The sequence below is a fragment of the Procambarus clarkii genome, chromosome 5 (assembly GCF_040958095.1).
Source record: "Procambarus clarkii isolate CNS0578487 chromosome 5, FALCON_Pclarkii_2.0, whole genome shotgun sequence".
Lineage (NCBI taxonomy): Eukaryota > Metazoa > Arthropoda > Malacostraca > Decapoda > Cambaridae > Procambarus > Procambarus clarkii.
In genome coordinates, this window is record NC_091154.1 from 13,103,264 (window position 1) to 13,116,871 (window position 13,608).

Here is a 13,608-nt window from a genome sequence, read left to right on the forward strand (position 1 = left end):
TTTATTTTATTTATTTATTTATTTTGACGCCCGGATGCTTGAGGAGGCATACTCTTTGCACCCGTAGAACTGTAGTACCCAACGTCTCGAGCGAGGGGAACCTTTTATTGTCAATCCCCTTTTCGTCGCTGAACCCGATCTCGACGGACTGACGGTTCTTAAGGTGGTGTTTGTGGGGCGTATACTCACGACGCACCCCTAGGGGGCCCCGGCATGATCGGCGATAGCTTCCTGTTGGGTGTCCTGCCTCTAATTGTGGCTCCATGGTGGGTATGGGGGCACATTCGTGGATGAATTTCTTTCTTCATTTCTATGTCGTTGAATGTTTCCGTTGTGCTCTCTCAGGCTCGTGGGGTGGGCGACCAAGCCCCCGAGTCGGCCTGTATTGGAAGACCAGGCTCTGTAGCTCCCGCTGTTTTGGGCCCCGACCTTGCTCCTCCTTTGACCGTTCTGACTTCTTCCCCCAGCCCCCCTCCCTCCTCTGTGGTTGGGTCGAGCCTCCAGCCCCCGGTGGTGACCACTTCGTCCCCTGGCGCGGCTAAGTCTCTCGTTGTGACTACTGCGCCTTTTGACCCCTCTCTCTCTAGAGGTTCTCAACGCCGTTCGCGCCCCAGCCGCACTTGCTCGATTCCTTCCCGTGCTGATGCGTATCAGGCCTTGTTTGGTCCTGCTTCATGGGCCAAATATTTTGATCTCCTCCCTCTTGATTCTGCGCCTCCTGACGATTTCTCCCTCCATCGGCATCTTGTAGATTCCGTGGATGCGTCTGTTACTTTCAACCCCACTCGTCTTGGTACATGTGTCGTTGCTGCTGCTTCTCAGGATGCAGCTTCCCGCTTGGCTGCCTTGACTTGCCTTGGCGAGATCCCTGTTCGGGTCTCCAAGAACGTTCAGATGAATGCCAGTGTTGGCACTTTTCTCCTCCCACCCCATGTTGCAACCGGTGTTCGGAATCTGCAGGATTGCCACGATGATATTCGGCATATCCTTGATGCCCAAGGCCATTCTGTCCTCCAGGTTGACTCGTTTACTCGTCCCCCTCGTGGTCGTCGCCGTCAACCCCTTCGCGTTGTGAAGATCAACTTTGATGGTAGGACCCTTCCATCCTGTCATTCTTGCTGGTGCTAGGTGCTCTATCCAGGAGTATATTCCTTCTCCTCGACTTTGTAACAAGTGCTGGAGGTTTGGGCATGGTGCCCTCCGCTGCTCTGGGAGTGTCTCACTCTGTCCTTTGTGTTGGGGGTAAAGGTCACTCTAAGTCGGAGTGCACTTCTCCCCAAGCTCGCTGCCTCAACTGCGGTGAGGCCCATCCTACCTTCTCCCGTGCCTGTGACCATTACAAGCTTGAGGCAGCCGTCCTCAACCTGAAGCACCGGGAGCGTTTATCTTTTCCTGAGGCGAGGCGCCAGGTTCGCCGGCTCCCGCCTTATGCTAATATCTCTTATGTTCGCGTGTTGCGCTCTTCCTCTCCTCGTCCTTCCCCCCTTCCTCAGACTCGCAACCGTTTCCGGGCCTTGGACCCTGATACGCCCACTGCTCCCTCCTCTGTTCCTTTGTGTTCTGTCCCGAGGGGTCCCCCTCCTGGTTCTCTGTCTGGGGTTCCCCTTCTTTCTACCCGGTCTGTCATGTCTCCTGTGTCTTCTTCCTCGTCCCCCTCCGATACTCCTTCCCATCCTCTTCCTCCATCTATCGGCTCTCCCCGCCGCCTGTCGGTACAGGCGGATGTCCATCGCTCTCCTAACGGCCGTCGTGTGTGCTCTCGTTCAGCTTCTCCTGTTGAGACACTGGAATCCATTGCCCGGTACGTAGTTGCTGGGACACCAGTCTCTTTTAAGTCAGAAGCGTAAGCCTGGCTCCTCTCCTTCCTCCTCCCCGGCGGGTAAGAAGGCTTCGCTTTCTTCCTCAGCTCCTACTTCTGGCTCTGTTGCTCCTTCACCTCCCATTTCAGTGATTGCGCCCCCTGTTCCTGCTATGGAGGTTTCTTTGGCCCCTGCTTCCCTTTTGGTTGCTGCTCATGCTGGGGTGCGCTCCCCTCTTTCTACTCCCCCTCTTCCTGCTGCTGTCCTTGACTGCTCCTCTCCGTTGTCTCCTCCTCCGGACCCCGCCCGCCCACCTCTGATCTGTTCTCCCGTTTCCTTCCCTCCGTCTTTGCTCAGTTTACCCATGCCCCCTAACCCTGACTTTGCTGACCCTGATCCCAATCCTGATATTCTTTAACGTGCTCTGTTGCTCTTTCCCCTTTGTTTCTTCCTTGTTCTCTGTTTTTGTCCTTTCTCTTCTCGTCGTTGTCCGTTCTTCACTGGAACGTTCGAGGTTATTACGCCAATTTCCTCGAACTCCAACTTCTGATTTCGCGGTTTTTGCCCCCTTTGTGTCTATCTCCAGGAGCCGATGCTTGGTGCTCGTCCTGGTCGTTTTCGTGGCTATTCCTTTCTCTTCCCCCCCCCCCAGCTGTTGCTGGGGCTTTTAATTCTTCTGCTCTCTTGATTCGTGATGATGTTCCCTTTGTTCCTTTACTTTTTCCTTCGCCTCTCCATTGTTCTGCTGCTCGTATCTTTGTGGGGAAATGGTACACAGTTTGTTCCATTTATCTCCCCCCCCCGAGTGTCCCGCTCTCTCTTCCTGATTTGAAACACCTCCTAGACTCCTTGCCGGAGCCTGTGCTCCTGCTGGGTGACTTCATTTGTCGTCATTCTCTTTGGGGTGACGTTCTGACGAATACCTAGGGTCGCCTTCTTGAGCCGTTTCTCCTCTCTTCTTCCCTGTCTCTTCTGAATTCTGGTGAGCCCACTCATTTGGACTCTCAGACTCGCACCCTTTCTTGTCTTGATCTTTCTCTCTGCTCTTCTCTTTACTTAGATTTCACGTGGCAGGTTCTTGATGACCTCCATGGAAGTGATCATTTCCCCATCCTTGTTATCTTTTTCTCTTTTCGCCCTTCCCTCTCTTTCCCTAGGTGGCAGTTTGCTAAGGCAGACTGGACCCTATTTACCCTCAGTGCTGCTCTCTCTGACCACTCCCTTCTGCCTTTCTCTCGCGCTCTCCTCCTTTTTCATGACACTGTTTTCAACGCTGCCCTCCGCTCTATTCCTTGCTCTTCCTCTCAGGGTCCACGGAAGTGCGTTCCCTGGTGGAATGCAGACTGTGCTCGGGCTGTCCGCTGTAAGCGTGCAGCCTGGAAGAGGCACCGCCGTAGGCAGACGACCTATTCTTTTCTTTGCTTTCGGAAAGCGAGTGCGGTGGCCCATAGGGCCATCCGTACGGCTAAACGTGAATGTTGGGCATCTTATGTCTCAACAATTACGTCCGAAACCCCTCTGACCCAGATCTGGAAGCGTATCCGCAAGATAGCGGGTAAGTTCGTTCCCGATGTTTCACCGGTCCTTCACCTCCATGATACTCTTGTGGCGGACCCGTTGCAGGTCGCTTCCGAACTGGGTTCCCACTTTTCTTCTGTTAGCTCTGGTCTTCATCTTCCCCAATCTTTCCTTCTTCGTAAACCTGTCCTTGAGTCTCGTCCTTTAGATTTCTGCACTCATCTTCAGCTTCCCTATAATGATCCCTTCTCTCTCTCTCTCTCTGAACTTCGTTCTGCCCTGACCATTTGCGGTTCTACGGCGGCGGCCTCCGATGGTATTTATTATGAGATGCTTCGCCATCTCCCTCCGTGCACGTCTCAGTGTTTACCGAGTCTGTATAATCGGATCTGGGAGTCGTCGTCAGTCCCTGAGGACTGGCTCGATGCCGTTGTCCTCCCTGTTCGCAAACCGGGGTCTCTGGGTACTTCCCCTAAGGACTTTCGCCCTATTGCTCTCACAAGTTGTGTCTGCAAACTCTTTGAACGTATGGTTAACGTTCGTCTGATGTGGTTCCTGGAACACCATCACCTCCTCTCCCCTTCTCAATTTGGTTTCCGCAAGTGCTGCAGCACGACAGATGTCCTGGTGAACTTGGAGGTCTATATTCGTACTGCTTTTGCTGCGAAGACCTCCGTTGTTGCCGTCCTTTTTGACCTGGAAAAGGCTTACGACACCACTTGGCGATATCATATTCTATCTCAACTTCATTCTTTTGGCCTTCGTGGTCATCTCCCTCTCTTTCTCCGCAGCTTCCTCTCGTCGTTCCTTTCGGGTGCGCCTTGGTACCACTCTCTCTGCCTCTTTTCAGCAATACGAAGGTGTGCTCCAGGGTAGTGTTCTGAGCACTACTCTTTTTCTGGTTGCAATGGTCTTCTTTCCTCTCTTCCTTCTGGTGTCTTCTCCGCTCTCTATGTCGATGATCTTACCCTTTGCTGTCAGGGTGATGATTCGCCTCTCCTTCAACTTGCAATTGATGCCGTGTCGTCTTGGGCCACCGATCATGGCTTCAAGTTCTCTACTTCTAAGACTTGTGCCATGACTTTTACGTGGAAACGGGTCGTTCTTCGTCCCTCTTTGTCACTTTATGGTCATCCCCTTGAATACAAAGATTCCGCAAAGCTTTTGGGGTTATTCCTTGACACTCGTTTGTCTTAGTCTCCCCATATCTCTTACCTCCGTGTTGAGTGCTCTAAGGCCCTTACCCTCCTTTGGGTCTTGTCCCATACTTCTTGTGGGGCAGATAGGCGCACTCTCCTTGCTTTACATTCCTCTCTCGTCCTGTCTAAGCTCGATTATGGTTGCCCTGCTTACTCGTCTGCTTCTCCTTCTACTCTTCGCCGTCTTGATGCTTTGCACCATACTGGGTTGCGCCTCAGTTCTGGTGCCTTTCGTTCGACTCCCATCCTTAGCTTGTATGTTGACACTGGCTTCCTGTCTCTCCAGGACCGCCGAGATCGCTACTGTCTTCGCTATCTTGCGCGGTCCTTGTAACATCCTTCCTCTCGCCTCTGTCGTGCTTTAACTTTTACCCTCCTGCAGTTCCTGTTCCTCTTCACCACCTCCCTCTTTCTGTCCGGTTATCTCGCCTACAGGATTCTCTTTCCGTTCGTATTTCTGATGTTTCTCCTCGTGTTGTTCCTTCTTTGTTCCCGTGGAGAGTCCCTCTTCCGCGGTTTTGTACATCCTTGACCCGTATCACTAAAGCTTTTACCTCTCCTACGGTTCTAAAACGCCTTTTCCTCGGGCACTTTTCTTCTCACTCCCGCTCCGTTTCTGTCTTCACCGATGGGTTTAAGTCTGCGGATCGTGTTGGCTACTCTGTTGTTTTTCCTGATCGCACTTATATGTGTCGCTTACCTCCGGAGACTAGCATCTTTACAGCAGAGCTTTATGCTATTCTCTATGCTCTTCGTCTCCTGCTTTCTCGTTGTCAGTCTTCCTTTGTAGTTGTTGTTGACTCTCGTAGTGCCCTCATGGCTCTCGGGTCCTTTAATCCGGATCATCCAGTAGTTGTCGAGATCCAGCATTGGCTGTTTCTTGTTCACAGTAAATTTAAGTCGGTTGAGTTTTGTTGGGTTCCCAGCCATATTGGTGTGTCTTTAAATGAGCGTGCGGATGCTGCCGCCAAGGAAGCTGTCCGCTCTTGTCCCATCTCTCGTAAAGGTATTCCATATTCCGACTTTTACCCGGTTATCCATTCCTCCGTCCTTACCCGTTGGCAGGCTTCTTGGTCGTCTGTTACTGGTAACAAACTACGTACTCTTAAATGTTGTTTCCTCGTGGCCGTCCTCCTCCCACCATAACCGGCGTTGGGAAACGGCTCTGGCGAGGTTGCGTATTGGCCATACTTGCTTAACCCATGGTCACTTGATGGAGCGCCGCCCTGCTCCTTATTGTCCTAGTTGCATTGTCCCTCTTACGGTCGTGCATGTCCTTCTTGAATGTCATGACTTCCAGGACGAGCGTGTGTCTTGCTTTCTGACCGCCCCTCGCGGTCACCTGTCCCTCAATAGAATTCTTGGTGACTCGGATACTTTTGATATCGTTCGCCTTATGCGTTTTTGTTTTCGTATTGGCATCCTTGGTGATATTTAGCGCCCTCTGATTATTCTGCACATTTGATGGTGCTACATAGCCTTCCCGGTTTGGAACCTTCTTTTGATAATTACTTACTTCATTGCCCCACTTTCCGCAGGATTGGCTCCTATGGCAAATGCTATAAAGTGTGCAAACAGGAGTTGGGTTTTCCAGAGTTTTCATAAGTTTTATAGCTGTTCGTCTTTCACAAAACATAAACACAACATTGTTACAATGTTGTGTTTACGATGAACAGCTGTTTCAATATAACTACTATTTCAGTTACATTGAAATAGCAGTAAAAATATTATTGTGGTTATGTTGTGTGCATATATTACATGTTCTAAGGGAGAGAGGGAGGGGGTGTGGGTAGGAGGGGGAGAGATAGGGGGGGGGGAGAGGAGGGAGAGAGAATAGGAGGGAAGGATGTGGGAGGGAGGGAGGGAGACAGATTCAGGCAAGGCTGGGTACACCATCCAGCCCCAGACAGAGGCCAGGCTGGGTACACCATCCAGCCCCAGACAGAGGCCAGGCTGGGTACACCATCCAGCCCCAGACAGAGGCCACCACCACCACTAACACCAACAGTCTGGCCACCACCACCACTAACACCAACAGTCTGGCCACCACCACCACTAACACCAACAGTCTGGCCACCACCACCACTAACACCAACAGTCTGGCCACCACCACCACTAACACCAACAGTCTGGCCACCACCACCACCAACACCAACAGTCTGGCCACCACCAACACCAACAGTCTGGCCACCACCACCACCAACAGTCTGGCCACCACCAACACCAACAGTCTGGCCACCACCACCACTAACACCAACAGTCTGGCCACCACCAACACCAACAGTCTGGCCACCACCACCACTAACACCAACAGTCTGGCCACCACCACTAACACCAACAGTCTGGCCACCACCAACACCAACAGTCTGGCCACCACCAACACCAACAGTCTGGCCACCACCAACACCAACAGTCTGGCCACCATCACCACTAACACCAACAGTCTGGCCACCATCACCACTAACACCAACAGTCTGGCCACCACCACTAACACCAACAGTCTGGCCACCACCACTAACACCAACAGTCTGGCCACCACCACTAACACCAACAGTCTGGCCACCACCACTAACACCAACAGTCTGGCCACCACCACTAACACCAACAGTCTGGCCACCACCACTAACACCAACAGTCTGGCCACCACCACTAACACCAACAGTCTGGCCACCACCACTAACACCAACAGTCTGGCCACCACCACTAACACCAACAGTCTGGCCACCACCACTAACACCAACAGTCTAGCCACCACCAACACCAACAGTCTGGCCACCACCACTAACACCAACAGTCTGGCCACCACCACTAACACCAACAGTCTGGCCACCACCACTAACACCAACAGTCTGGCCACCACCACTAACACCAACAGTCTGGCCACCACCACCACCAACACCAACAGTCTGGCCACCACCAACACCAACAGTCTGGCCACCACCAACACCAACAGTCTGGCCACCACCAACACCAACAGTCTGGCCACCACCACCACTAACACCAACAGTCTGGCCACCACCAACACCAACAGTCTGGCCACCACCAACACCAACAGTCTGGCCACCACCACCACTAACACCAACAGTCTGGCCACCACCAACACCAACAGTCTGGCCACCACCAACACCAACAGTCTGGCCACCACTAACACCAACAGTCTGGCCACCACCAACACCAACAGTCTGGCCACCACCACTAACACCAACAGTCTGGCCACCACCAACACCAACAGTCTGGCCACCACCAACACCAACAGTCTGGCCACCACCAACACCAACAGTCTGGCCACCACCAACACCAACAGTCTGGCCACCACCAACACCAACAGTCTGACCAACACCAACAGTCTGGCCACCACCACCACTAACACCAACAGTCTGGCCACCACCACTAACACCAACAGTCTGGCCACCACCACTAACACCAACAGTCTGGCCACCACCACTAATACCAACAGTCTGGCCACCACCACTAATACCAACAGTCTGGCCACCACCACTAACACCAACAGTCTGGCCACCACCACCACTAACACCAACAGTCTGGCCACCACCACTAACACCAACAGTCTGGCCACCACCACTAACACCAACAGTCTGGCCACCACCACCACTAACCACAACAGTCTGGCCACCACCAACCACAACAGTCTGGTTTCCCTGCATTTTGCAGTGGTTTACTAATGGTCTTGAGGACAAACCACGGAAGGAGTTTACCTCCATCTTACAATGGTTTACTAATGGTCTTGAGGACATACCATGGAAGAGTTTACCTCCATCTTACAATGGTTTACTAATGGTCTTAAGGACATACCATGGAAGGAGTTTACCTCCATCTTACAATGGTTTACTAATGGTCTTAAGGACATACCATGCAAGTTTACCACCATCTTACAATGGTTTACTAATGGTCTTGGGGACATGCCATGGAAGTTTACCATCATCTTAGAGGTTTACTAATGGTCTTGGGGACATGCCATGGAAGTTTACCAGCATCTTACAGTGGTTTACTAATGGTCTTGGGGACATACCATGGAAGCTTACCACCATCTTACAGTGGTTTACTAATGGTCTTGGGGACATACCATGGAAGTTTACCAGCATCTTACAGTGGTTTACTAATGGTCTTGGGGACATACCATGGAAGTTTACCACCATCTTACAATGGTTTACTAATAGTCTTGAGGACATACCATGGAAGCTTACCACCATCTTACAGTGGTTTACTAATGGTCTTGGGGACATACCATGGAAGAGTTTACCAGCATCTTACAGTGGTTTACTAATGGTCTTGGGGACATACCATGGAAGTTTACCACCATCTTACAATGGTTTACTAATGGTCTTGAGGACATACCATGGAAGCTTACCACCATCTTACAGTGGTTTACTAATGGTCTTGGGGACATACCATGGAAGTTTACCACCATCTTACAATGGTTTACTAATAGTCTTGAGGACATACCATGAAAGCTTACCACCATCTTACAGTGGTTTACTAATGGTCTTGGGGACATACCATGGAAGAGTTTACCAGCATCTTAGTGGTTTACTAATGGTCTTGGGGACATACCATGGAAGAGTTTACCAGCATCTTAGTGGTTTACTAATGGTCTTGGGGACATACCATGGAAGAGTTTACCAGCATCTTAGTGGTTTACTAATGGTCTTGAGGACATACCATGGAAGAGTTTACCAGCATCTTAGTGGTTTACTAATGGTCTTGGGGACATACCATGGAAGAGTTTACCAGCATCTTAGTGGTTTACTAATGGTCTTGAGGACATACCATGGAAGAGTTTACCAGCATCTTAGTGGTTTACTAATGGTCTTGGGGATATACCATGGAAGAGTTTACCAGCATCTTAGTGGTTTACTAATGGTCTTGAGGACATACCATGGAAGTTTACCAGCATCTTACAGTGGTTTACTAATGGTCTTGGGGACATACCATGGAAGAGTTTACCAGCATCTTACAGTGGTTTACTAATGGTCTTGGGGACATACCATGGAAGTTTACCAGCATCTTACAGTGGTTTACTAATGGTCTTGAGGACATACCATGGAAGTTTACCACCATCGTACAATGGTTTACTAATGGTCTTGAGGACATACCATGGAAGAGTTTACCAGCATCTTAGTGGTTTACTAATGGTCTTGAGGACATACCATGGAAGTTTACCACCATCTTACAATGGTTTACTAATGGTCTTGAGGACATACCATGGAAGAGTTTACCAGCATCTTAGTGGTTTACTAATGGTCTTGAGGACATACCATGGAAGTTTACCACCATCTTACAATGGTTTACTAATGGTCTTGAGGACATACCATGGAAGTTTACCACCATCTTACAATGGTTTACTAATGGTCTTGAGGACATACCATGGAAGAGTTTACCAGCATCTTAGTGGTTTACTAATGGTCTTGAGGACATACCATGGAAGGCGTAAACTAAAAATTTATAAAAACATTAAACTTTATTTACAGACAATTATAAGAAAAAGTAATAAAGTAAGATGAATTACAAGATGTGTACACACTGGCCTGGAGGTACAGTATATAGAACAACATGTCCCAATAATACAAATTTTAAGAGTAATCATGAACAAAAATTATTTCCCATACAAAACCTGTTATACATTATACACAATAATAATACAAGGCAAATAGGCCTAAACAAAACTGTACATTATTCATACAATAAACAATACAATAAATAAAATACAATAAACAATTCTGAGTCAAAGCAATATTTGTCAAACTTTAAAAAAAATCATATTTTATAAAAATTCATAAAACGCCTAAAACATCATCCTCATAAAGTAATGGATTTTGTCAGAACGAATTAAAAGTTTAAAATAAACCATTTATTGTAGTGTGATGTCCCAGTGGTGGCCACCACCACCACCATAATGTCCCAGTGGTGGCCACCACCACCACCACCACCATAATGTCCCAGTGGTGGCCACCACCACCACCATAATGTCCCAGTGGTGGCCACCACCACCACCACCACCATAATGTCCCAGTGGTGGCCACCACCACCACCACCACCATAATGTCCCAGTGGTGGCCACCACCACCACCACCATAATGTCCCAGTGGTGGCCACCACCACCACCACCACCATAATGTCCCAGTGGTGGCCACCACCACCACCACCACCATAATGTCCCAGTGGTGGCCACCACCACCACCACCACCATAATGTCCCAGTGGTGGCCACCACCACCACCATAATGTCCCAGTGGTGGCCACCACCACCACCATAATGTCCCAGTGGTGGCCACCACCACCACCATAATGTCCCAGTGGTGGCCACCACCACCACCATAATGTCCCAGTGGTGGCCACCACCACCACCATAATGTCCCAGTGGTGGCCACCACCACCACCATAATGTCCCAGTGGTGGCCACCACCACCACCATAATGTCCCAGTGGTGGCCACCACCACCACCATAATGTCCCAGTGGTGGCCACCACCACCACCATAATGTCCCAGTGGTGGCCACCACCATAATGTCCCAGTGGTGGCCACCACCACCACCATAATGTCCCAGTGGTGGCCACCACCACCACCATAATGTCCCAGTGGTGGCCACCACCACCACCATAATGTCCCAGTGGTGGCCACCACCACCACCATAATGTCCCAGTGGTGGCCACCACCACCACCATAATGTCCCAGTGGTGGCCACCACCACCACCATAATGTCCCAGTGGTGGCCACCACCACCACCATAATGTCCCAGTGGTGGCCACCACCACCACCACCACCATAATGTCCCAGTGGTGGCCACCACCACCACCACCACCATAATGTCCCAGTGGTGGCCACCACCACCACCACCATAATGTCCTAGTGGTGGCCACCACCACCACCACCATAATGTCCCAGTGGTGGCCACCACCACCACCACCATAATGTCCCAGTGGTGGCCACCACCACCACCACCACCATAATGTCCCAGTGGTGGCCACCACCACCACCACCACCATAATGTCCCAGTGGTGACCACCACCACCACCACCACCATAATGTCCCAGTGGTGGCCACCACCACCACCATAATGTCCCAGTGGTGGCCACCACCACCACCACCACCATAATGTCCCAGTGGTGGCCACCACCACCACCACCACCATAATGTCCCAGTGGTGGCCACCACCACCACCACCACCATAATGTCCCAGTGGTGGCCACCACCACCACCACCACCATAATGTCCCAGTGGTGGCCACCACCACCACCACCACCATAATGTCCCAGTGGTGGCCACCACCACCACCACCACCATAATGTCCCAGTGGTGGCCACCACCACCATAATGTCCCAGTGGTGGCCACCACCACCACCACCATAATGTCCCAGTGGTGGCCACCACCACCACCATAATGTCCCAGTGGTGGCCACCACCACCACCATAATGTCCCAGTGGTGGCCACCACCACCACCTGCAGACACGGGTGTCTGCAGGCTGGTACACACGGGTCTGCAGGCTGGTGCACACGGGTGTCTGCAGGCTGGTGCACACGGGTGTCTGCAGGCTGGTACACACGGGTGTCTGCAGGCTGGTACACACGGGTGTCTGCAGGCTGGTACACACGAGTGTCTGCAGGCTGGTGCACACGGGTGTCTGCAGGCTGGTACACACGGGTGTCTGCTGGCTCGTACACACGAGTGTCTGCAGGCTGGTGCACACGGGTGTCTGCAGGCTGGTACACACGGGTGTCTGCAGGCTGGTGCACACGGGTGTCTGCAGGCTGGTACACACGGGTGTCTGCAGGCTGGTGCACACGGGTGTCTGCAGGCTGGTGCACACGGGTGTCTGCAGGCTGGTGCACACGGGTGTCTGCAGGCTGGTGCACACGGGTGTCTGCAGGCTGGTGCACACGGGTGTCTGCAGGCTGGTGCACACGGGTGTCTGCAGGCTGGTGCACACGGGTGTCTGCAGGCTGGTGCACACGGGTGTCTGCAGGCTGGTGCACACGGGTGTCTGCAGGCTGGTGCACACGAGTGTCTGCAGGCTGGTGCACACGAGTGTCTGCAGGCTGGTGCACACGGGTGTCTGCAGGCTGGTGCACACGGGTGTCTGCAGGCTGGTGCACACGGGTGTCTGCAGGCTGGTGCACACGGGTGTCTGCAGGCTGGTGCACACGGGTGTCTGCAGGCTGGTGCACACGGGTGTCTGCAGGCTGGTGCACACGGGTGTCTGCAGGCTGGTGCACACGGGTGTCTGCAGGCTGGTGCACACGGGTGTCTGCTGGCTCGTACACACGAGTGTCTGCAGGCTGGTGCACACGGGTGTCTGCAGGCTGGTGCACACGGGTGTCTGCAGGCTGGTGTACACGGGTGTCTGCAGGCTGGTGTACACGGGTGTCTGCAGGCTGGTGCACACGGGTGTCTGCAGGCTGGTGCACACGGGTGTCTGCAGGCTGGTGCACGCGGGTGTCTGCAGGCTGGTGCACACGGGTGTCTGCAGGCTGGTGCACACGGGTGTCTGCAGGCTGGTGTACGCGGGTGTCTGCAGGCTGGTGCACGCGGGTGTCTGCAGGCTGGTGCACACGGGTGTCTGCAGGCTGGTACACACGGGTGTCTGCAGGCTGGTGCACGCGGGTGTCTGCAGGCTGGTGCACACGGGTGTCTGCAGGCTGGTACACACGGGTGTCTGCAGGCTGGTGCACACGGGTGTCTGCAGGCTGGTGCACACGGGTGTCTGCAGGCTGGTGCACGCGGGTGTCTGCAGGCTGGTGTACGCGGGTGTCTGCAGGCTGGTGCACGCGGGTGTCTGCAGGCTGGTGCACACGGGTCTGCAGGCTGGTGTACACGGGTGTCTGCAGGCTGGTACACACGGGTGTCTGCAGGCTGGTGCACGCGGGTGTCTGCAGGCTGGTGCACGCGGGTGTCTGCAGGCTGGTGCACACGGGTCTGCAGGCTGGTGTACACGGGTGTCTGCAGGCTGGTGGACACGGGTGTCTGGAGGCTGGTGGACACGGGTGTCTGCAGGCTGGTGTACACGGGTGTCTGCTGGCTGGTGCACACGGGTGTCTGCAGGCTGGTGCACACGGGTGTCTGCAGGCTGGTACAC